The following is a 26,689-nucleotide window of genomic DNA, read 5'->3' on the forward strand; positions in this document are numbered from 1 at the left end:
CAGATGTCCCGATTTTATAGGGACAGTCCTGATTTTTGGGTCTTTATCTTATATAGACTCCTATTACCCCCCACCCCCGTCCCGATTTTTCACATTTGCTATCTGGTCACCCTACCCTGTATATATATCCCTGTACTCAGCTTTTATTATAGGGCCCATTGTAGGTGGCTGGATGAACTATTCAGTATCTATTCTATCTTGTTTATTTAGCCAAGGTGCCTAGTACCAACTGAGCAGAAATTAGCTTATGAGGCTCTGGTAAATTCTATTGCGTGACATTGACAATTCCGCCTATGTTCCATTTGCACCTACAGATTTCAACTTCTTGCTATACCCATTTACATTTAGTGTAAAATATTAGCTACATGATACCACCTGCTATTCACCAGCTCCACACTTGAACCGTTTACAGGCTTTCATTATTTACACGTTGTCAGACAGCGGTTGCACTAAGAACACCAGTAATCTGCTATTCCCCTAGGCTGTAAGGTACAATTTCATATTAATTTCCCACATTTCTACTCTACATTATCAGCTTCCCAAGGAGTAACATTGACATTGGCTGGAGCAATATCAAGTGGATTCCCCTTCTGGCTGAACATCATGTGCAGCAAGCAGGAAACTGAAGTAAAAATGCAAGTGCAAAACATGAACAAGAGAAGGAATCAGTTCTTGAAGGGAAACTCTATGGTCTGAATTTACATGATGTGGGGAGAGGGGAAAGAGCTCAGTCCACAGAAGACTTTTTATGTTTCTGTTTATTATAATACTCTCTACATTATCATCTCATCCATTGGAAGGTCTTCATTCTCCTTGTACGTGTCACTTCCTGTGTAGCCAGTGACTTCAGGAGGGGAAAGTCAGGAATGATGATCAGTTAGAGCTGGTTGGAAAATAGAAAAACAATTTTTGAACATTTTAAAAGTTGCTTCCCTTGCACATGGATTGAAGCAATTTAATTTTTTGCTATTTTTTTAACTGATGCTTCAGAATTTGGAATCTTCATTTTCTCCCACTTCTTCCCCTCTTTTCCTTAGGATAATAGTGTATAATGTCCAGGGATGGTTCATTTTTTCACTTTCCTTTTTCTGCTCAGTAGCTTTACAAAATGTCTCCAACTTTGGAAAAGCTAGAGAGGGGCAAAGTGATAGCACAAAATCCTGGCCCCATTGAAGTCAATGGGAGTTTTGCCATTGGCTTTAATAAGGCCAGGTTTCCAGTCTCAGGATTTTATTTTTCGTTTTGCTATTCTTACTTCTTCCAGAGATGAGAACGTTTTAAAAAACTAGAGCGGAAAAAGGAAAACACCCCGACCCCAGGGATCATTCTTTTGTGTTCAGTGGCAAAAAAGGGGGGGAGAAAAAAGGAAGGAAAATATCCAAAAATGGATGAATTTTTATAATTGAAATACAAATTTGAACTTGAAATGAAACTTCTCATTTTAAAATTTCTTGTAGAAAAAATTTGAAATAATTTTCAACAAAATGCCAGGTTTCAGCAGGAAAGTTTTTTCAGTTGAAAACCTTTGACTAGATCTGTTTTCAGCAGTGACATCCTGCCATAACAGGATCTATGATCTCAGGGATCTCAACTTGTGAGTACAAGCTCCTTGTAAGACACAATCTAATGCTACTTTCACTCTCCTGTTTAGCCTTAAAATGTCTTCAACATAGCACATCAAAAGCTATAAACTGAACTTAATGTTTCTGCTTTTTGATTTTACTCTATGCAGAATAATGCACCCACCACCTGGATCTGAATGCCTGTTTATTACACATCTGTCCTTCCTTTCTTTCTCTACCACTCAATGCCTGACCATTCCTACCGTGACAATAAAAATGAGCTTTAGGGTAAGATTTTCAAAAGTACTCAGGATTGGCCTACCTCTGCTTTCTTCAAAGCCCTTGTTATTGAGTAAAATGCTTTGTGTTTGAAAAGCCAGGAATCATTTTTTCCTATCACCCTATAAAGCAGAATTGCTCTGCTATCTGTCTCTCTTTTACTGTATTGCCCAATGCTACCCAGAACAGACTTAAGCTGGCTCGCTTGTTTTGTAAACATTCAGTTTCCCCTCTCTTAAACAATGGGAGAATCTGTGTTTAATTAGCCAGGGAAGAAGGTCTACCTCATATACTGAATAGGTGCCTACCTATAAGAGTAACCAGGGTAGTCTGAATGTTACTGAGCTAAATACATTTACCACATTAAAACAACGTAAGTGGAGGAGGCATGATTTTCTGATGCTCGCTGAAGAGCTTATTACGTCAGCAATGGCTTGTAAGTACAAAAAGGAATAATCAAATAAAATGGCCCCTGTGTACAGTTCAGTACCCTATCATAGGAACAACTGACAGTGTTAACATGGACTTTAATAGTATTCTTGTCAGCAGCAGCAACCTACATACATTTGTGGTTATGATCTGATCTCACATAACCCGGATCCTATTAGGAAATGAAAACTTCTCTCTCAACACTTCACACGCACCATTGTTCAAACTGTAGGCAGGAATTGTTCCTGTAAATAGAACAACATAAACATCAGATGTGCAGCTAGCCTTATGAACTGGAGTAGTGGGCATTCCCCTAACATCATGCCACAGCACAGGTGGAGGACACCTGGCAACACTTCCTGGCGGATCATCCGCATTTGCATGAGTGTTGATGCTGACAGCAACAGTGTGAAGTCCACACAGGCCTTTCAGGACCTAGGGAGGAGCCCCTAGTGTTCTCACCAGTGGTGAGATTCTGTGCAGCACCCAACACACACCCCAGGAGGAGGAATTGCTACAATGGCTTTAAGCCACCTTTGTGCCTTTCTGATTCTGGGTTGCTCTGATGGCTGGCGTGTGACCCCTGGCTTAGCTATAGCAATGTCCCCAGCTGCCCTGTGTCTGGCTTACTGCCATGCGCAATAGATTGCCTTAGTAACAAGTTAAAATTCATCTGAAGTGTACCTGCTTGGGACAGGTAATATCTTTGTGGCATGCCTGTAGCAGAGGGAACAGGGTCACTATCTATCTTCTATGTGGGGGAAAAGAGCAGAAAAGGGGATGTAACAGGAGGGGGCAGGGCACGGAAAGAGTGACGAATGTGACTTCAATTAAGTATCAGTTTGCCAGTGAATAAGCATAATATTTTGAAAGGCATCCATATATTTAAAATCAATTGTCATTTGAGAAGCAATTATCCCATTAAATCTAAGTGTTTTAAAAGCAATATTTTCTTGGTTTTCTAGTAATCAGGTACTTATCACAAAGCTTTAGCAATTAGGTGACAGATGAATACAATAGCAACACGGAGTGCTTTTCCAAGTGCATTTATTCTGTCTCCTTTGTACTGTCTCCTTACCAAAGTGTTACCCTCTCACCTCTCAGGATATATATTTTGACAGGTGTTTAGCCTGTTCTTAAAACCTTCCAATGATTAAGTCAGAGGAGGGAGGAGGAGGGGGCTTCCTACAATCTCCCTAGGTAACTTGTCCAGCACAACTATCCTTAGAGTTAGAAAGTTCTTCCTAATAGGTAACCTAAATCTCCCTTGCTGCAAACTAAGCCAAACATGTCACTTTAAAACAATGTCTATTGTCAATGGCTTGTCAAGGCTAAAAGTGTGCTCAGAGCTTAGCTGTGTAAATGGGTGGGCAGTGGCCACTCCGAGTTGTTTTTAGATTAACCCCTTTGGTTGTGTCTAGTGCTTTTTTTAATTAGTTCATTGGGCAGCTTTCATCCTGAAGTGGCAAATGTGAAGGAATGTGTAAGGAGGGGCTAGCTGCTCTCAAGACTCCCCACACACATGAGCCTAAGAGCCAGTGACACATCTGGCCATCTTTTCCCTTCCCTGCTCTTTTTCTCCTAGCCTTTAGATGGAGTCAGTTGTCCTACTTCTGGACATCCCCAGTGCTCCCCAGCTTAACAGCTCTTCCTATTACTCACTTCTGCAGTTCTGTCAGCCCTGTGTCTGAAGCACGTGGAGAAAAATGATGATAAATCTTGGGTGACTGGTTTCTGAAGGAGGGTCAAGAGTATTTCCAGAGGAATCCAAGTGATTCCTTGGCAATTGTACACACACACACACAGTCAGTTACGTGGCTGTTTTAAACTCCTTAGCAGGATGATAGAGTCTATGTTCTTGTCAGTGTCTTCTCAGAAACACTGAAATGGGCACACCTCACTCTCAATTTCATCATGTTTCATGAAGAAAATGAAGGAAGTTCATTTAAAGTTAGACCTCTTTCCAGTGTAAATAAGTTCAACTTTGAGCAAAAGGTGGCTTTGAAATGAGAGGTTTGACATTTTGAGTTTTTGCATGTTCTCGTTGCCACAATAGCCGTGATGTCCAATGTCAGCAAACACTGAAATGGAAGGGACACAAAATGAAACAGCAAAAACATTCATGCAAAAATTAGTGGATTCTCATCCTCTGCACCAAAAAATCTTCCTGCTCATTCACTTTAAACTCATGGAGGAAAATATATACCATAGAGGAAAGGGGCAAAGTGCACAGGCTGTCTGACTGTGTCCTTACATGCAAATTCTGTCTGTCAGGGTGAGCATATGTCTTGGTGTCCTGTGATCAAAAAAGAAGCATTTCCTTATGCCACTAAATGAGCAGGTGCTTCCTAAATGATGGCATGAAGCCATCTTGCATGTCCTGAAATTGCTTTGTGATTCAGAGCACAATACGATGTGGGCTCCACCGGGGCAAGGCACTAGCAAGCTTGAATTTGGCCACCAGCTGGGCCTGGCCAAAAGTAATTTTGAGTCAGGAATAACAGTGGTCCCAGCTTGTGCAACAGGAGGTAAGGAGAAAGGGCTTGAAAAGAAAAATAATTTCAGTGGGTGAGTTGTCGCAGGCTATAATAAGTCGAACGAGCACAGCCCAATTAAACTGATTTGGACAAATTTTCCCAGCAGGGTTATTCCTGCTTTAATGGCCATCATTCACTGTCAGCAAACTCCATCTCCTTAAGATGGATATAATTACTGAGGTGTAATGTCAAATCTGACAAGCAGCATTTCACATTGCGCACCATCTCTAACTCCCCATATGCTCCCTTCACTGACTGTCCTTCAGCAGCAGGTCCCTAGCAAGGCTTTTCCATTAAATGCCAACCCTGAGCCCATTTACTCTGTTGCAACTCCATCAACTTCAGTGAAAAAGCTCTGGTGCTACGGGGGCAGTGTTTGGACCACACATACTGTACTTCCATTACTGGATTTCATTGCTTGGCATGTATGTAATGCCTCCCTAATGGGTACTGCTCCCCCTGCGCAAGGGTACCACTTCCTGGGCAGCAGTGTTCAGTGTGAAGGAGGAGACAGGAGTCTGCTGGCACCAGGTGGGAGCTCTCCAGAAGAAGTCTGGTTCCAAAGTGAAGAATGAGTGAAGTGGGGGATCTCTAGGAACAAGCTAATGGTTACAGTCTGCATTGTGGCTAGGGGATTAGGTACGTAACTTGGAGATTCAGAAATGCAGGATTTCCCTATATATGGCTGGAATCAGATTAACCCCAGGATCAGATGTCCATCGCCTCTCTGCCACCATGTTCATCAGCTATATTTTGGAGAGTTTATATCCTAATTTATTGTAAATTGAATATGACATGTTAACTTAAATAACATTCACTTTATAATCGAGAATTGCTTGACGTACTTAATGTCATAAAGATCCAAGTTAGTGCAGCTTAGCTCTTTTTAATGCAGTTTTAAAGAGCTCATTGATTCTTACATAAGTACAAATTCTCCTTCGGCAAGTCACGTTGTACTTCATGCAGATTCCGCCCAGCGTCAAGTTGTAACTTTGAGAGGTAACTAATCATCAATTAGTCCCATGCTTGCGGTTTTAAAAAATGTTTCCAGAACTAGGCCCTGACTGAGCAGAGCACTTAAGCATATGCTCAAGTCTCATTGACCTTAGTGGGATAACAGCATGTGCTTAACTGAACTGGGGTCCTAATGAGAGATGCATGAGAGGCGGATCCTCATTCGTGTACATTAACATTGCTCTGTTGGCTTAGGCAGTCACCTTCCGTGTCCCCCTTCAGCGCTCCCCAGCAAATGGGAGCATGGAGTGCTGAACAAGAGCAATGGGAGCAGGATCAAGCCATGAATGAATCCTCACCAGCCCACCGAGGGGTTGGGAATTAAATATTGTTTTACCTATTTTACAGTTGGGCACAGAGAGGGGAAGGACACACCCAAGGCTGCATAGCATGTGACTGTGGAGACAGACCCCAGGAGTCCTGAATCCCAGCCCCGCCCCCAGTCCCTTCTAAATGCTGAAGACAGGTAATGCACCCAAACAATGCGTGCACAAAATAATATTCTTGCTGCGCACAAACAGAGCAAAGCAGGGTGATTTCCCATTAGAGCCATTAAGCCAGCCCTCCTTTTTTTTTAATGTGCCTCTTTGGGGCCAGGAATTGCCAAACATGGGTGGTTCTACGCTTCCTACAAATATCCTGAGCCCTTAAGGAGAGAGTTAAGCTGGAATTCTCATGCCTTCTGCTGAGTTTAACCACTCTGCTGCAGGACTGTGCTGTGTTAATTATCCAGGTGAAACTTTCAAATCATAGAGCTGAATGAAGTGCTTTTGGATGTACTTACTCTCCATGGGGCCCAGTGCACCTAGAGCTGGAGGCTCTAAGAGAGGAAGGTTGTTCCTAGCTGCTAATGGAATGTTTCCACCAGTCAGAACTCATTAGTCGCCTGGTCTGGATTTGACAGTGTATTTGGGTGCATTAATAGTTTTCAAAATCAGCCTTAATGCTGGGTAATCATTGGAGCTGAAAAGAAACTGCAGCGTTTCAGTGGGGAGGTCACACTGTTACTCTCCTAGGAAGAATCTGTGGCTCTCATCTGAGCGGGCCAACATTTTTTCATACTTCCAACACTTGCAACAAGGAAGCCGTATGTCCTTCCCACTGGGACACAGGCTGTACGAGGACAATGGGATGTTGTGGGAGCTGCTTTGAAGCAGGGATAAAATGTTTCCCTTGTTGTACCAACGCCTGGCCCAACATACTATAGCAAAAGGAATTTTGTTAGAGATGTGTGCAGTAGGTTTCCCTGATGGAGAATTGCAAAGAACTGCATCTGTGCTGGGTTTCCTCATCACTGCAACCTAAGCAGCAAGGGATGCCCTCAGTATTGTCTGCATCACACAACTTCAGTTCCAGCTTGGGGATGGGATCCACAGATGGTTCCCCTCTGAGATTCTCTCTTGCATCACACTCTCACTGGGGTGTCTTCCACTGATGTTCTTTGCAACCTCACTACACAGTTCAGCCCAATGGTGCTTCTCTGCTTTGCGAGATGCCCAACATTATACTGGCACAAAGGCCGTGTCACTCAGTCCTTTGTTCAAATGACCACTAAATTTACTTACCAAAGAAATTGGGGTGGGGACGGGGAGTGTAGGACTCCTGTTATACTGACAGGCAACATGGAGATCTGTTTGTAACTGGAGAGCATTTTAACAGCTATAACCTTGATCAGCAGAGCCAAATAAAGACACTCTGATCCCCGTAGTGCTATGAAACTTCATGATCAGAAAGAACTTGAGGGCATTAAATGTTTGTGGATGGGCTTCGGACCTAGATGTTTTCTGAGCTGTACACTCTGCCTTTGCCTCTTTGTCAGGTCTTCTGTGGACATCCCCTGCCATCTCGCCGTGTTGGGTAAATCAAGTCAACCAGGATGTACCGTTGTTAGCTTCTGGGCATTGTCTTAATGGGGTGGCAGCGTGCTCCAGGTCATTGCATGCTGGACTGGGAGTCAAGACCTGGCTTTTATTCCACTGACTTGCTAGATGTCACAACCTTAAACAAGTAATTTTAACCTCTCTGCCTCCAATGTGTATCCCCCTTTGTACAATGCTTTGAGAGCTGTGAGAGGAAAGCACTATGTAAATAGGCTGCAATTATTTTATTTCTATACAGTACTCTAATAAAGATCAATGGGCAGTGTCACTTGGTTGCACCAAGCTGTTGGGTGGTTCAGTATGGCTGCAATAAACCACAACTCCTCTTTATCACTGTGTAGGTGCAGGTGAGTTTCTACAGTGCATAAATGTTTAGGGGCGTTCCTCAGGTGGTGCTGTCAGTGTGATTCAAGGCTGACTTGTAGGAACTGCAAAGTGGTTAGTTCTATCTCTGTGGTCCATTTCATCCTCTCTTCATGTGATGTGAGGTTGAGTTAGAAATTGGTCTCTTACTGTAACCACTTACCCAAGCATTCCATGGCAATGTCCCCAAACTAGCTTAAGCATACAGTGGGGTCGCCTGTGTTTAGAGCCGATGCTGTAGGGTAGTGTAGGGTTCCTTACATGTTGAGCCTGCACTCTCTCTGCTCTACTTCTGTCTCCTTCCCACATCCCGTCAGCCCTCACCTAGTCTGCAGTCTGTAAGGTACCCATCAGAAGTGTGCTTCGTCTTTTTAGTAAGGGCGTGGGAGTGATGCAAAACTCTGAACAGATTTGGAAACTACTTCCTCTGTTATGAAGAGAGGATTTTCTTCAGCTACCCACAAGAGGGAGTTTAAGCCTTTTCCAGGAAGAAGATAAAGGGATAACATTAATTTAAAGTGTTCCATGTAATGGAGCAGTAACTAATGTCTGCCACACTCTGTTAAAGGGCTAAATGAATGGGTTGTCCATTATCACAAGTCCCAACCTGACAGTGTCATTAGATGCTCACACAGGTACTGTACGTTAGCATGGGGCTCGTTCTGAAATGCTGCCATCCTGGTTTTGTCACTGTGGCTCACTTTTGGGGGGCTCCATAATCCCCTCATTGTGCTTGCAGGACCCCCTGAACATTTATAGGGGGCAGTGCACTGAGGGGAGATGTGACCTTCTGGTGTGCACACAGGAGCCTGTTAGGGTGACCAGATAGAAATTATGAAAAATCAGGACAGAGGGTGGGGGATAATAGGCGCCTACTATAAGAAAAAGCTTCAAATATCAGGACTGTCCCTATAAAATCGGGACATCTGGTCACCCTAGAGCCTGTTGGAATGTTCTGCCATTGTGCTATAGTTCTGGGAGTGCTGTGGACTGTAATTTGTGTGGGAAGGACCAAATCACTGCTCAGACATCTGCTCATTCACCACTTACTTCATCATTAGCCGGTAGAGGGAGCACCGACCTTCTCCTCCTCCTGGTCTCCGAAGTAACCCCACATTAACTCCTTCACTGCTGGTCCACCACTGCATCTGCTGTGCTGCTGTTCTGTTCCCAGTCCACTGAAGTCAATTGACTTTCCAACTTCCCTTGCAGAGAGCCAAATGAATCATGTCATAAATGGTCTAAAATGGTTCCTGGAAGAGGCTGGATGGCTGAGGGAATTGTCGGTGGGATAGGATTCCTTTAGATTCTGGGCTGTTAGGTTAAACCCTACCAAGATTAACAGTGACTGAAATGTATCACTTGCTAACTGTTTGGTAGCCTATGTGTGCAATGAGTTTGGTGGATCTCAGTCCAGAGAACATGTGTCAATATCATTAAATACGCCATCACACTTGGTGCTAATTGGCTTCCTTTGTGGCAGTGGCATCTGAGAGGGCAAGGACTGAATGGGCTTGGGACTAAACTCCTCTCTCAGGGTAACCAGTTTGCACCAGCAATGAGACGTGTCAGCAGATCAGTGTAAGGCAGGGGTTCTCAAACTTGGTTCGCGTCTTGTTCAGGGTAAGCCCCTGGTGGGCTGTGAGACACTTTGTTTACCTGAGCGTCCGCAGGTACGGCTGATCACAGCTCCCAGTGGCCACGGTTCACCGTTCCCGACCAATGGGAGCTGCAGGAAGTGGTGGCCCAGCCCACCAGGGGCTTACCCTGAACAAGCCACGAACCAAGTTTGGGAACCCCTGGACTGTAAGGGAAGCTTTCAGCACAACTTCCTCTGCTGTACCTGTTTTGTGATGAACAGGGGACTTTAATCTCCAGGCCTGTTCATTTGGTTCCTTTTATAAGACCTGCAGCCACTCGTCCACACTGTCAGACAATTTAAAATGCACTCATCTGTTGGGCCAAAATGGGGGTACTGGTTTTGTTTCTGTGTATCAATTTACCCTCTGTAGCATATTGCCTAGTGGGCCTTGTAAGCATCCTTCCTATAACACGGAGGCTCCTCAGCAGCTAAAATGAGGGATTAGAGGCATTCCTGGGCTAATGTGAAATCTAATTTTTCTTGATCCTGGCTTTCATCTAATGATGCCTGGCTGGAATGGAATGCCCACCCAATTCTCCTTGTAAATTAGTCTAGTGAGACTGGTCATAGCTCTGTCCTTTCTACTAGCTCTGATGAAGTTTTTTACACAGACTGTTTATATGTGTGATATCAGCATCTAGTTCGAAAATAATAATCATGTACCTGAAATGACACCTGGCATCCCAGGCCTGCTGTCATGTGCCAAATCCTTGGTTTTGCACCCACCAGTAGTGTGTGATGCTTAGGGAAATGATCTGGCCTTGTGTGTGAGGAACTGGCAAATAGCTAACATAATAGAATATGGGCCCCTCCTCAGGTGCTCCTGGCTGAAATGGCTGGCGTAACTCCATGGTACTGGAGTTGAAATGGCAGTTCTGAACTTGGCAGTGCTGAAGAGTAATTGCTTCTGGCCACACTGATTTAGCCTTTTGCACGACCTTTGGACTAGCTATGGGAGGTGGAGAGCGAAGGGGCATGCAACCAATCCCACCCCCCCAGTAGCAAGTGAGAAATCTGATGCTAGACCAGCTAAATGGTGACACTTGATAGGTCTGACTCTGAGTAGCTCTGCAGGTGACCTACCAGGAAATACAAGCCTGAGAGGAAAGTGCCCAAACTTGTAATGCTATAGAGGGAGCCTCTCTAAAGTTCTCCTGGTGATAGTCTTGGGCTTCCAAATGCTAAGAAACCTAGCCTACCACAGGAACTCCTGAACTTGCGCACTGCAGGCGGTTTGCCTACGCCACCTATTGGGTAGTTGCGTGTCTTCCCTCTGCAGGCAAGAGGGAATTGTTCCAGCGGCTTGGCTCAGTGAGAGGGAAAACAAGTATGAATATCAGTGACCTTGTGGCCTTGCACTGACAACCCAAGTAAATGATGTTGATTGAGGCTGAAAGGCTCTGCTGTGTAGGAGCCAGCCATGGGCTTACTTTTCACCCTTTACCTGCGGCTGCTCCCTTCTTCTGGGGGCCTCTGTGACTCTTGAATTGCTTGGGAGGGTGAATGGGGCAAGGGCAGGTTCTGAAAGTTACGCTATGCAATTGACTGTGAAAACAGAAGTTACCCTCTTGATTAAAATGTAATTTTTGGAGTCTACAAATAGCGTGGCAGAGTGGGGCATCACGCCAGCATCTCCGTGTTTGAGCTGCAAGTTGCTAAAGTGAAAATAGAAAAATTAAAGAACTGTGACTCTTATTGAAACTGTGAGAGATTTCTCCTGGAGATGAAAGTAAGGAATACAGAGAGAGGCCTGTCTCTATCAAACTTCTCTGAAGCTGTGGATTCAAAAAGGGGGTTGCATTAATGGAAGCTAGCGGCTTTTAATCTATTCTAAGACTGCACTGTTATGAAAAACCTTCTGGCTGAATTATACATTCACTTATCCTTAACCAGAAAATCCATTAGAGGCATATGGGCCATGGAACAGATCTTAATTTAAGATCAGATAAAAGAGAGTCCAAGGCAAAGGCACCCAGAGCATGTGGCAAAAGCTTAGAAAACTAAGTTGGAGGGATCCAATTAAGGGCTTTCAAAAAGATGTGAAATATTGAAGTTAACGATTTAAGGGATGAAGGAAAGCCGTGATAAAATGATCGTGTTGCTGATCCAAGAAGGGGGTAGGTGGGCAGGCTGGGGAAGCTGCCACGTCCAAGTGACCTGCGGTGAAGAGGGGAAATCATCAAATGGACCCTCTGCTGGAACCACACGTGAGTCTGGAAGCAGAGCCCCGTGTTTAGTTATACCCCGAATAGGCATTCCTGCTGCCAAGGGACAATGTTGACGTCTGGGAGCGATGCAGCGATGGGGGCCCTTCTCTTTCCATCTTCAGCTCCGGAGTCATGGGCAAGGGTTTCTATCTCAACCGCCGCAAGTAACTATGCACAGTTTTGGTATACGTGATGGCCTGCACTGAGGAAAGGCTCCACAATAAACTCAGGTTCTGTCACATGGAGACAAATGCCACCACTTGCAACAAAGTGTCCTCACTGTTTAACCCCCTGCTTATCGTCGAGTTAGGCGAATGGCTATTGTATGTCAGCTATGTACCCAGTAAGGAGCTAAACCATATTGCTTCAAGCCTAAGGATTACGAAAGAGGCTTGCTGCTGTTATATACGGGTAAATCATGCCCTCACAATATCTGCGCTGGAGAAGAGGGGAACCAGATGCAGGGAACTCAAGCAAAAGAGTCTGCATACAACACATCTGCACTCCGTGAGACTTTCACTCTGGCAGGGTGGAACACTCTTACAGGGAGATCTGCAAGTACGCAGCTCCACAGAGAAGTTGGGGGTCAGGGAGAGAGCTGCTGCAGAGAGGCAGTGGTGAGGGTCATCAGTTTGAGTACGTGTCCTAGCTCTGTCTCGTTGCTATACGGTTGTGGGGTTTCCGTCTGCATCCTAGCAGCTGGAGGGAAAGATTTCCAGACAGCCCACTTACTCTCCTTGTTGGAATCTCCACAGAGGTTCAAGATCCAATTGTCTGTGGAGACTCTGCTCAGAAGTGGGCTCTTCAGGTAACTGCTGACGCACGGTAGCAGGGTGATGTAAGGGAGGCTCACCTTGCTTCTGCCCATACTCCCCTCTCCAGGGGTGTCTGTCCAGCCCCTTTCACTAGCAGGAAAACTCACCGTCATGAAGTTAAATGAATAGCTGAATTGTCCCTATTGTAACTGGTTTCCACTCATTCCTTAGAGGGCTCTGCAAATATCTCCATTTCTTTCTACGCTGGCTGCAAAGCATGATGCTTTTATTCAACTTCTTATAACTCTAAACCCCAGCGTGGGTGGTGGTGCACAGTGCCGTAAATTGCATTGTCCATCTCCTCAGCACTCGGAGCTGCACTGAAACCACCCTTTTGTCAGGAGGGGGAGTCGAGAGTGTTTTCCCCCCCGTTAACAGTCCAAATAAAAGTGGGGTTTTAAAGGCTCTAAGGGATTGGAATCTAACTCAGTGGGAGGCTACTGTCATCAGCAGAAACGAGTCATCTCTGCTTTGAGAGCCGATTGTACGACTACTATAGGCAATGCTTAAAAGACCACTTCGGAGCATTTAGAGAAAGGGAGAAAGGAAATGCCCTGGAACTGAAATGTTTAATTAAAAACGTGGAGAGGTGATTTCTTGCTGACTGCTCTCAATTGCCCTTTGCTGGCATTGCGATAGGTGGACAGCAGTTAAAATACATTTTTAATTTAAAGGGACTCATTGAATAGTTCTTGGCATGCAGACAAAGGGGCAAAATTGGAGACTGCAAAGGAAGGCGTGTCTGACAGAATACATGGTGGTGTGGCATGGTCTGAAAGTTTTTCCCACCTGAGCTTGGAATGGTAGCATTACTGTGAGTGAGTGATTCAGGGCATGCTGAACAAGAGCCAGTACAGCGTTTATAGCACACGACGCTGTCACCTGTTCTGTATGAGAGCCATTTTACAGAGAAACCAGGCTGCCTTGAGCCCAACTGGAAATGCTTTGGTTGAAGAGGAATATTATAGCAATGTATATGTTAGAAAACTCTAAAGATGACCTAAAATAGTGTTTCTAAATATAATGTTGCCATGGTAAATCCTGACACCTGGGACCTAGGAGGGTTAGAAGCTAGTGCTGTGTATCCCATTAGAAAGCTAGGAGTTTGCCCATACCTCGAGTATAAAGTTCCAACTTCTAGCCTTGCTGGCTCACAAGGTGCCTGACCTTAGACCTGGCGCTGGTGCAGGACTCAGTGGGTACATTTACACTGCAAAAAACCCCAACAAACCTGCGGCAGCTAGTTTTAGAGCCCAGATCAGTTCACTCGGGCTCATGGAGCTCTTGCTATGGGTCTAAAACTAGCAGTGTAGACATTTCCAGTCAGGTTGGAGCCCAGACTCCAAGACCATTCCTCATACAGGGTTTCAGAGCCCAGGCTCCAACCCAAGGGGGAACACTGCTATTTTTAGCCCTATAGTGCAAGCACTGCAAGCCTGAGTCAGTTGATCCGGGCTCTGAGACTTGCTGCCACAGGGGGCGTTTTGCAGTGCAGACATACCCAGTGTTTCCAGACCAGTCAAATACAAGTTATTGGGCTCAGTACAGGAGTAACTGGATGAAATTCTCTGGTCTGTGTTATACAGGGGTGTGACATCCCCCAGAGTACAGTCTGGAATTGCTGTGTCCCTTTAACTCTCCAGCCCAAGGTGCCTTTACACTGCTTTGCTAGTGAAAAGCAGACCTGTCCAGGCTCTGATCACTCCCAGCCATTAGCATGTAAAGCCACTCCCAGATAAGTTACATGAATGCTCTCCCAGCCATTCATGAACTTCATCTAGGGCAACACCCACAAATTCTTAGTCCCAGACTTGCATCCGAGAAATGTACATCTTGCACTGCCTAGTACACTACTGAACAATGCAAGCTTATTAATAGTCCATCAGAGGAAATGAATATGCACCACGCTTTGTTAACCTGAGTAGAGATTGCCCAAACACTTCAATCAAACACACTGGTTTTGATAAAACAGCAAAACGAGTTTATTAACTAGAGCAAGATAGGTTTTAAGTGATTGCAAGTGTTAAGGCATAAATGTCAGCATTGGTTACAAAGGAAATAAAATGATAAAACTGCATTCTAATTCCTAAACTTTACCAAGCTAAATATGATTTGTAAGCAAAAAGGTTTCTCTCACCCAAAAATGTACAGCAGTCCGTGCTAGCTGGGAAGCATTCCAGACAGGACTCTTCCCCATCGTTTAATGATGCTCCTATTGTCTTTCAAGTGATCTTGCTGCTGTGAATAGAATGGAGGGAGGGAGAGGTGGCCTTTTCCCCCCTTTCTTATATTCTTTTTTTTTTACTGGAAAAGTCTTTGCTGGGTCATGGGGTCAATAGTTCCATTGTATACACGCTCTGCCAGCTGTCCTTCAAGTGAATTGTAAATACTTTATTTATAACTCCTCTGCTGGTGAATCTCCGATTAAATGGATAATGGCCTTTTAGCACCTAGCTGGTATGTCAGTGGCCTTTGTCTCTGAGAAAATGTTCTCTCTAGAACTACAGTATATTTCAGTAAAAATCATAAGTAAAATCTCCTAGCTCCACATACAATGTGAATATACACATTTTAATAGGACAATGATGTTCAGTAGATTATGAGTGTTCAAATGATACCTCACAAGGCATACTTTGTACAAAATATATCATAACCATATAAAAGTGGTGGACGTGGGGTACAGGATGTCACATGGGGTACAGCGTGTCACAAGGGGGTCAGACTAGATAATGAATGGTCCCTTCAGGCCTAAAATCCATTAATGAATCTAGGCCGGGATCTTGAGCTAGGGTAACTGTGGCTAAACAGAGAGTTTTAACTTTTCAGTGTGAGCCAAATTGTAAAGCTCAGCTGTGGAGCTGAACTGTCAGTGCTCAGGACGTTTTAGAATCCATCCAGGCTTTTGAGTCTGGGCCATCTGTAATAGTCTGGTGCTGCCAGACTGGTACCTTACAACAGCGTTACGTTTTCTTTCTATAAAGAAAACCCAGTTCCCCATTCCTGTTGCTGGCTCTGGTGCCAACCAGGAGAATGTTCTGAAACTGCCTTTTCGTCAGATCTATGAATACAAATTTTGAAATCTGAAGCAGTGTTTTCCTTGGGCTTAGAGAACAGCCAGTACAGATTTTGTAGTAAGAGTTTCTGAGATCTGTAACCCGGCAGTCAGTGTAACTCACCATCTTTTCTCATTGTTCAAGAGCAAGCTCCAGCCCATGAGTTCATTGAAGCTGAGTGAACTCTGTGATGTGTTCATGCCGAATACTATAAAAGGGAATATTGAATTGTTCTGTGGAGAGGCCCCTGGGCTCAGTGTGCTATACTGAGATGCAGATGCACTCCTGCGTGTCTCTGCAGCATGGTAACGTCTATCTGAGCTTTGTTCAGCAGGGGGAGAAGTGAGAATGGGGGTAAGGGGATTCCTGAAATTAATGATCACTATTTGGGGGTGTGATTGTATCAAATGATGGTATTTATAATGTGCTGTGTGTGGAAGCTTGCTTAGATACCCGCTGACAAAGATTGGTGTCCTGTGTATGTATTCAGCCTGGTTTATGCTTCATTGTGCTAATCCGTAGTGCAGCACAGGAGGTGGTGGTGAAAGAAAATGCTATTGCTATGCGTGACTCGGATCATAACATGGATGGGGGTGGCCTGGAAGGGCCGAAGGAGCCAGCATGTGTGCTGATTACTCCATTGGCATCATAAATGAAGGCTGCTCCCCCACTTCATTGGCAAAAACCCCAGGCGAGAGTCCGATAATGCAGCCTGCCTTCCTTTGGAGTGACTCCCCTTTCCAGTTCAGGGAACGCGGCTGGTACAGGAGCTGTAATCATCACTATTGGCAGTGGCCCATCATGTGTCATTTTAAACTGTGGAAAGTCCTTGTCTAGGGAATGTTGGAGCTAGATGTTTGGAGACAGATTCAGGAGATGGGGGAATGTGGCTTGTCCTTTAACCCTTTCATAAATCAGTCAGATGACAGGATTTGCTTCATTACTGTGCTGAAAACTTGTCCTGTTTTGTTTTTTCTGGCGATCTTGCTCTGAAACTGTAGAGCCTTGAGAGACCAGAGCCCTTATAAAATCGAAATGCCAGAGGATCCCATGGTGATAGCAGGACCCCAGCAGAGTTTAGAACAATTCCTGCAGTACCACTTTATTGTAATTAGCTTTAAAAAGGCATTGCCTAGTCTGGAGAATAGACTGCATCTATTCAATGAAAAACATATTACAGACTGCACCATGTAAGGCTCCTAAAGGTAAGATGCCTACCCAGAGCCATTTAAACATAGGGAGAAACACATTATTCACTGTAGACCAGAGTTTTCCATGGTAACCATTCCAACAATAACAACAACTTACTGTTGTCTAAAGATTCATGTAACTTAACCAGTAATGAGGATTACAGCCCCTTCAGTACACTAATATCATTCACATTGGTATTCAATATGTTTGGAGAATAATTAATGATTCATTCACATATACACAGACATATATATAGATATATATATCACTGTTATGGGGAGCTGGTAGCCGGTGCAGGTAGGGTCGAGTACTGTGGAGAGTGTCGATGAGTTCCTCTGTGTAGGCTGTAAGCAGAGTTCAGATGGCTGCGGCAAATCAGATGTCCCCCAACGAACCAGTCTTGCTGCCTCCTGCATGAAGTCGGTGTCTCATTTGCGCTGAGACAAAGTTCAGGACCTATTGAACCTGTTTACTGCCTGTAGTGCTATACAGGTCAGAAACCCACACCCTTTTACAGGCAGACTTGGAGCAGCTAGAGGCATTTTGTATGCTCTGTCAGCACCTAATCCGGAGCATAAAGTGGTTCAACTTTGTGAAGAATGCCATAATCTTGCAGAGATCTGGTCTTTCTTCCATAGCTCAGCATATTGAAAAGTGGCATTGCACGCTTCAGCCATGTTGCTGGGATGGACAAAACACTCCAGCACACTGTGCTCTCAAACTCTCCATCTCTGTGCAAAGGGATTCACACTCTGGCCTTACCTGATATTGCCCGCAGGGCTGCCCTAGAGATTCCTGTATTCACAGGATTCAGCCAGATCTAGGAACTTCACTCTACAATGCCATCAACTGTGGTCATTCTGGCTGGTTCAGCGGTCCTCAATAGGCTATGCATGTTTGATTCTGCTGCGATTTTCCTTTGATTAAAAAGATCCCTAGGAAACTAAATACAAAAATCTACATTAAGAGTATTAACTGAGGTTACAAAGTCAATCACTCAAAAGTTAGGAAATACCCGATTTACAGTTGCCTATGTAACCTTAATTTCCCCCCATGTGTATATGCATTATGGTGCTTTTTAATTACAAGATCACTTTTTTTTTTCCATGCGACCCCTGTCTCATTCAGTGCACCACATGGGACCTGCTCTGGGTACGGAGCAGGGTTGTGTACTAAGGAGGTTGTTGTCTATAGGACCCCTGTCTCACTCGTTTCAGAAGTAGGAAGGTGTGCAGTGAATGAGTCAGGATTGCTGGAGGAGAAAGGATGGTCCGTTTTGCAGAGGTGATAAGACTCACAGCTGCAAATGAAGTCAATGGGGCTGTGCTTTGAACATAAAGTACTATCAATTGTGAAGTACGCTTAAATTGGGTACCCAAAATTACTTGACTTTATTCTCTCTGTGCCTCAGTTCCCCATCTGTAAAATGGGAGTGATTTCCCTCCTCCCCACCTCACTTCACAGAGAAGTTGTGAAGATAAATTATTTAATGTTCGCAAAACACTCAGTACTGTAGGGAGGAGTACCATAGAAAAGCCTATGAGGAAATTAAGAATTCTCTATTTAGATCTGGGTTTGAACAGTGTGCAGTAAATGAAGCCTGTGTCCTGTGATGGGGCATGATGATAGGGCTCAGGTAGGCCTGAGAGGCCAATTATGCTACCTGCCATTCCTCTCTGGGTAGTAGAGAGCAGAGGAACTTCAGGAGGGGGTTTAGACCCTGGTTCTGATAGGAGAGGGAAGCTGTCAAGGCTCCTTCCCCACTCTGAACTTTAGGGTACAGATGTGGGGGCCTGCATGAAAACTTCTAAGCTTAACTACCAGCTTAGATCTGGTCCGCTGCCACCACTCCCAAGTGCTAACTTTCCCTTCCCTGGGTAGCCTTGAGAGACTCTTCACCAATTCCCTGGTGAATACAGATCCAAACCCCTTGGATCTTAAAACAAGGAGAAATTAACCATCCCCCCTCCTTTCTCCCACCAACTCCTGGTGGATCAAGAACCAACCCCCTTGGATCTAAAAACAAGGAAAAATCAATCAGGTTCTTAAAAAGAAGGCTTTTAATTAAAGAAAAAGGTAAAAATCATCTCTGTAAAATCAGGATGGAAAATAACTTTACAGGGTAATCAAACTTAAAGAGCCCAGAGGACCCCCCTCTAGCCTGAGGTTCAAAGTTACAACAAACAGAGGTAAACACCCTAGCAAAAGGTACATTTACAAGTTGAGAAAACAAAGATAAAACTACCATGCCTTGCCTGGCTGTACTTACAAGTTTGAAATATGAGAGACTTGTTCAGAAAGATTTGGAGAGCATGGATTGATGTCTGGTCCCTCTTAGTCCCAAGAGCGAACTCCCACCAAAACAAAGAGCACAAACAAAAGCCTTCCCCCCACCAAGATTTGAAAGTATCTTGTCCCCTTATTGGTCCTTTGGGTCAGGTGTCAGCCAGGTTACCTGAGCTTCTTAACCTTTTACGGTAAAAGGATTTTGGAGTCTCTGGCCAGGAGGAATTTTATAGTATTGTACACAGGCAGGCTGTTACCCTTCCCTTTATAGTTATGACAGAAGCAGTGGTGAAAAAGACTCCTGAAATGGGCTTTAGAGAAGGCCAACTCCCATACAGATGGCCTTGGGGGTAGATGGGAATTGAGGATCCAGACTAGGGGCAAGACTCCAGGGAGGTCAGTCCTGGGAATCAGCGCTCTACAGAGGACAGAGCTGGGGAGGACCCAGGATGGTCTCAAGTTCAAGCCTAGGGAAGGGGCAAAAGTTGCTTTTGGTGTTTAATTTTGCTTTTGAGTTTGATTGAGAGCCTCCAGGGAGAAACCCTGTGGCCACTATTCTGACAGAAGAGTGGAACAGAAGAGTAGCCCTGGCGGGGCGGAAGATGTTAGACTAGTGTTTGTGTGAAACATCTGCTTGGAAGTTTGATACCATGGAAGGGGAGAGCCTTCAAAGTGACCTGGTTGGAGTGTTGAGTCAACAGAAGAGGCAGACCCTCCTTAGGCCAGTGTAGGCTGTTCCTAGGAGGTGTTAGAGAAGGTGAGCCTGTCATGCTACACTCAGCCATGCGGCGCTGTGCTGGCAGCGAGCCCACCTTTCTACAATCCATACACTGAACAAGGAGGAGAAAATAAAATATTAAATAGCTGCTCATTAAGTGATCACTGTCCATTCTGTTCACCATATGAAGCATGGTCCTGTGGGGAAAAAATAGTACGTTGCCATGTAATTAAAGACTGTATTATAATGCATATGCACAAGGGGGCCCAATTAAGGTTGCATAGGCAACCCTAATAATTTGGGGGAGGGGGAGAACTTTGGGTTTGGAATCTCACTAAGGTTCTTTTAATGTAGGTTTTTGTGGGTGTGTATAAGGTAGATATATAAAAAACATGGAGCAAATCTATGGCTGCTTAATGCTCCTGGGTGCCTCAGTTGTTCCTATGTTCAAACTTCACCGCAACAGAGCTAGAAATCTGATGTTCCTCCAAAGCAAGAAGCCCTAATAACTAAGTTAAAGGAAATTCTCCTTTATTGGACAGCAGTGTAGAGACCATGGCACACAGATGAGCAGATTTACTTCCATGTAAGAGTGCAATAGGGTACATACAGAGTTGCCAGTACATGATAGTATTTGATATCACTGTTGTAAGTTACTTTTATAACAAGAAGTATGTCGTTTGTTCAAATGGTTTATCAACCTTGAGTGAAATGTATGCTCCACATATCTCAGATGGTGAGAGGTAGTTTGATATTATAGTTAGAATAGGAAAACATTCTTACCATTGGTTATCCCTTTTTTCCCCTTATAGCGCTCTTCATCCTGCTTGGAAATTATACAGTACCTCTATATAACTGAGATAACATTCACGAGCATTTCAATGGGCAATGATGTTCTCAAGGACCGCAGTGCTGCTTCCTACATTACATTGCTAAGCAACATACAATATAGCAGCACGCTGGGAAGACGGCAAGCTCTTATATCTAATCAAATCTCTTTCTAGTGGTGGGCTTCCTTTCCTGTCACATAAGAATCAGTTTGTTTCACCATAGAAATCAGGATTGGCATTAACAGTAAAAAAAAAATCCCAAATAGGTGGTGGAGTTTCATATTTCCTTTTGATTCTTCCGAATGACTTGGTAAATGAAATTCAAATTGCTTTAGATACATTAATAATCCTTCACATCAACCCCCATGAAGCTGGTAAGTAGTATTCTTACTTACAGATGGGGCAACTTCCGCTGACTTTGATGGGAGCTGTACTTGTTGAAGGCACCAATTCAGCAAAATCCTTAAGCGACTGCATAAATTTAAGCTGGTGAGTAGACTCATAAGCTTTAGGCGATCTACTCACATGCTTAAACTTATGCACATGCTTAAGTATCTTGCTGAATTGGTGCCAAATGGAGGGCTGAGATGGGCCCCTGGACTGTATATCCAGAGCAACCTATATGCTTGTCTACCATATATATGTCTATTGTACACACTATTGTATCTGATGAGGTGAATCCTTAATTATCTCATTTATTTCAAATTGCTCAATTTCAAACCATGATAATTGTGAATCTGAAAATATCTGATCTCTAATAGCTTGTGAATCAACATATCCCGTTGAATAGCAGAGAGCCTTCTCCCCAGTCTCCCTTATCTCTAAAGGAACATAGATGGGCATTTCAGTGCAATTCTTGTGACCGTCTCTTTGTTCCAAATGTTAATTATTTTTAATGCTTTTATTCAATCTCTGCATTCTGAAAGACAGTGTCTGTCCAAACTACTTAAGATGCTTCACTGGATCACAAGAGAGAATTTTTTGTTATCTTTGCAGATCTAATAAGGCCTTTCCTATCAGAGGTTTGGCATTGCCTTTTTAAACACCATTAATATCAGCTGTGATTACCATGCCTGGGTACATAAAACCTTCAAATTGCTGCTATCAAGGGCTGTTTAACATTTTTTTTATTACCATTAGCCTCTCCAATGGACATCAAAAGGGACTTCGAATAATTAATCTCCTATTTTAAGGACCTAGAGAGCAAGGTCGTAATCAGTGTTACTTTGGGTAATAACATCATGCGCCATGTAATATTGTGTAAACAACAAGGAGGGAGAGGAACTAGTTCGGGTGTTTCAAAGGTTTATAGCTAAGAACAGCTGTGCTGACCCTGAGCAAAGGAAATATTGGGGCTAACTTGAGATCTGTTTCTCATCCGGGAGATCTGTTCAATTGAGGAATAGTCTGTATGGCTAGTTGTGGAAACCATGATTGGAGCCATTGTGAATTCTGGTCCTTCAATAGCCAGAGGGATCACTACTGAGTGGCGCAGGAGCTCCCTTTCTCGGGATGCCACGGTGCTTAATGCCTGGTGGCTACCCAAGGAGTGAGAAGCGAGATCCAAACCCAAATCTCGGTCCCTCTCCCTTCTCCGTTCCCATGGAGTTTTCTGGAGTTCTAAACATCTGTTAGAGTTTGAGGATGACTGGCTCTCTAGGAGGCATGAGGCAGAAGACATAGACTTTGTGGATAAATAATAGTGCACATGGGGGTGAAAGAGAGTTAGCTCAGTATGTGATAAATTGATTTCATTTGAACAGGGAAGGAGATTGGCTGATAATGCTGAATACTATGCAATTTCCTTTGAAATTAGCAGATGGAGTGGGAAGGGGATACAAAAGTGAGAAAAGAGAGAGAGGCTAATGATGAATGCTGCAGACTGGAAACAAAATGTTGCTAAAAAATCATGAGGGAATGAAAGCTCACTGCAGAACTGGAAATGTGATCATTGGTCCATGAAGGCCGGGTGAGGCCGCGAAGCTTTGAGCCCATGTGCTGTGTTCCAAGGGTGGACATTATGTAACGGGGGTGAGAGAGGAGTAGGGAAACTCAGGATACCCCCTGTGCTCAGTGAATTAGCAAGAAGAGGGGTCAGCAAAGTGAGGGTTGTAGAACTGGCAGCAAGCGAAGGAGGTGCTAGAGGATGTTCTAGCCCATGCCGACTAATCACTGACCCAGAAGCAGCTGCAAATGAAGAGCAAGGAAGAGCTACTTTAATGTATCTTTGAAATGATGGAGCTGAGCTTAGAAAGCCGTTCGACCTCCTAGGCAGGATAAGAAGGGGAATCAGGGCATTTTTAAAGCAGATAAGAGCTGTCTGCCAAAAAGAAAGGGGGAAAGAAGAATTTAGAGCACATTTAATGGGGACTTCAGGGTATGCTGGCAAAGCTAGACAAGGAATTAGTATGAGGGGAAGTGTGTGTGTGTTGGAGCGTGGCAGTTTTGCACTGGGCAGATAATGCAGGACTCTTGCCTTGAAACAGCCAACAGGATTAGGTAGTTGGAGCTAACATGGAGCAATGAGCTGGACTTGATCATTCCAATTCAATACACCACAATTATATCATTTTGCAGTATTCACAGGAACATGTTTGCATGGACGTGGCATAGAATAGTCAATTAAAGAGGTCTAGTTGCAAAAATGTAATTTGCTTGTAAGGTGTGTAGTGTGTGCCTTTCTAGTGGTAAGACTACTGAGGATAACAGCCTACTGCTGCTGGTTAATGGAGGTACTCCTTTAGCTCAAGTGGTAGAAGCCTATGCTTTAGTACAAGAGGTCCCTGGTTCAGAGCCCCCTGTGACTTATGGTAAAAAGTGTTTCGTTAGTCTCATGAGGTGAATATATATGGCACCACCATACAGGCACCCTATGTATGTGTGAGCATATACACACAGAGAATTGTGACCTGCAGAGCAGACATTGTAAAATATATATGCACCATGCATGCTGGTCTCTGCATGAAACTTAGCTAGCTGTTTACTACAAGCCTTTGGTACAGTGGGGGTCTAACAAAGAGGATGTGGAAGAATGAATGGGGAGAAGCTGACAAGAATCAACTCAAAAAGAAAATCATTTTTTGGAAAATGAGGAGGTATTGCATATAAAACCCCAGATGGGGACGATGCACTCTATTATCATTGAAACAAAATGAAATTGTCAAAACAACAAAAGCAGAAGCCACTGTGGTTCACCAGGGACCATATGGGACAGAAATAAAGAACATGCAAATGAGAGCATTATTAAATAAAAGTGAAGGCGGCTTAAAAATAATTAGAAAAGCCAAAATGAAAAATGAGCATCAAGCAGAGCAAGAATTTCCAGCTAAGGTACATTAGAAAGGGTCCGTAAGCGCAGCTCCTGGGCAGCTAGTGAACGAGATTTGTCATCGCTGTGGAAGAAAGATCCGGGGGAGGCTGGAAATGAAGGCTCAAGAACGACTGGAGGTATTAATTATTTTTTGCATCAGTCTGGCAATGGGGAGGGAGAGCATTTGCCGGCATCAGGAAGCAGATTTTGGTGAGATTTGGAAGCAATACAGTGCATATCCCACAGCTATTATTTATGGGCTCAGGAGCTTTGAAAATAGATAAGGAAACAGAACTTGAAACCCATAAGGCCAAATTCTGGTCCCATTGACCTCAGTAGCAAAATTCCCATTGGTTTCAACAGGACCAGGTTTTGGCCCCATATCTCAGTGTTGAGTGAAAGGAAGGAGAAACTGGAGAAGTTTCTGTAGTTATTTACTTACATGTTCACTGAGAAGCCTATTTTCCTAGGGTAATATTAAGCTGTGTAAAGGGCCAGCGCAGCCTAAACCTTACTGTGATTCCACAGGGGCACAGGCCTTTGCTGGCCTTCTGCAGCACATGGATGAATTTCACTCCCTGTTATAGGCCAAATGGAATCCCCACAGATCAAACACGGTCACCCCACAACCAGATCCAGAGTAGGGAGCTGGCCCTCAATCTGAAACGGCCCAAACCAGATCCAGCTCGCCTCACCCTCTGGAGAAGTTTGTACTTCGGGTGGAAATGTGCAGATGCAGCGCATCTGTTATGGGGTGAGCTGCACCTGTAAGAGGTTAGAGCCCCAAGCTCTGGCTGGTGCCTGAGTCAGGTGACCCAGGGTCACGTGACGACAATCTGAAGATGGTGCTGCCTATAAAATGGGCGGCCTGGTCCCACAGAAAGGGAGAGCTGCAGGCAGTCGGAAAGCTCTCCTGCAACAGAACCAGGAGGGTGACTGGCAGTGGAAGCTTGCTATGATTTAAGCTGGCTCTTGGGGAGAGAGAGCTGCAAGGAGGCCTGCAGGGTCTTCTAGGAGGCTATCCAGGTAATGGTGGCCCAGAGAAAATGGTTTAGGAGAGCCAGGAAGCTTTCAGCTTGAGCCCTGATACAAGAGCCAAAAGGATTTGGGGTGAGAAGCTCTGCTATGGGGGCTAAGGAACCTTCTGAGCCCAGCAAAGGGCTAAAGGATTGTTTGGTTCAGGGAAGAGCCAGTTGGTAGCAGGAAAAGGGAGGGAACCTGCAGCCTTGTTCTGCTAAGCCCCATGCTGCAAATCACACAAGCTACCTGTTAAAAGGAACTTGCATAGAATGACATGTGCCTGGAAGGGCCAAAGGAAGTGATTATATCCTGGAACCAAAATGGTTTTAAAAAACAGCCCCCAAGAGGGAGAATGTTACTGAAAATGCCTGGGTGCATGCAAACTGATTCATTGAAGGAGAAACTGCAGTGCAGATGCATGTCCCAACAGATTCAACTGAGCTGATTGTAGACATGGAGGAGGCTACCGCAGCATGCTTGGACGCGTGAGGCTACAATGTGCTTTCTGGAGGTGAAATGCCTCCCAGGGCTTCAACTAGGCAGCCTGATTCTGTCCCACTCTCAAAGCAGAGCTGTGATTAAAAACATAAGAACAGCCACACTGGGTCAGACCAAAAGTCCATCTACCCCAGTATCCTGTTTTCTGACAGTGGCCAATGCCAGGTGCCCCAGAAAGAATGAACAGAACAGGTAATTACCAAGTGATCCATCCCCTGTCGCCCTTTCCCAGCTTCTTGCAAATAGAGGCTAGGGACATCCTGGCTAATAGACATTGATGGACCTATTCTCCATGAACCGTATCTAGTTCTTTTTTGAACCCTGTTATAGTATTGGCCTTCACAACATCCTCTGGCAAGGAGTTCCACAGGTTGACTGTGTGTTGTGTGAAGAAATACTTCCTTTTGTTTGTTTTAAACTTGCTGCCTATTAATTTCATTTGGTGACCCCTAGATCTTGTGTTATGAGAAGGAGTAAATAACACTTCCTTATTTACTTTCTCCCCACCAGTCATGATTTACCCTATGATAGAGCTCTATCATATCTTCCCTTAGTCATCTCTTTTCCAAGCTGAAAAGTCCCAGTCTTATTAATCTCTCCTCATATGGCAGCCGTTCCATACCCCTAATAATTTTTGTTGCCCTTTTCTGAACTTTTTCCAATTCCAATATATCTTTTTTGAGATGGGACGACCACATCTGCATGCAGTATTCAAGATGTGGGCGTACCATGGATTTATAGAGAGGCAATATGATATTTTCAGTCTTATTATTTATCCCTTTCTTAATGATTCCTAACATTCTCTTCGCTTTTTTGACTGCCGCTGCACATTGAGTGGATGTTTTCAGAGAACTATCCACAATGACTCCAAGATCTTTCTTGAATGGTAACAGTTAATTTAGACGCCATCATTTTAGATGTATAGTTGGGATTATATTTTCCAATGTGCATTACTTTGCATTTCTCAACATTGAATTTCATCTGCCATTTTGTTACCCAGTCACCCAGTTTTGAGAGATCCTTTTGTAGCTCTTCGCAGTCTGCCTGGACTTAAC

General features: G+C 44.3%; 1 protein-coding gene across 2 annotated transcripts in view; it reads left to right on the top strand.

Moving 5' to 3' along the window:
- DAB2IP (DAB2 interacting protein) overlaps window positions 1-26,689 on the top strand; it is a 411,471-nt gene that overhangs the window by 34,332 nt on the left and 350,450 nt on the right. The gene's annotated exons all lie outside the window — the stretch shown is intronic.

Source organism: Chrysemys picta, chromosome 18 (assembly GCF_011386835.1).
Source record: "Chrysemys picta bellii isolate R12L10 chromosome 18, ASM1138683v2, whole genome shotgun sequence".
NCBI classification, from domain to species: Eukaryota; Metazoa; Chordata; order Testudines; family Emydidae; genus Chrysemys; species Chrysemys picta.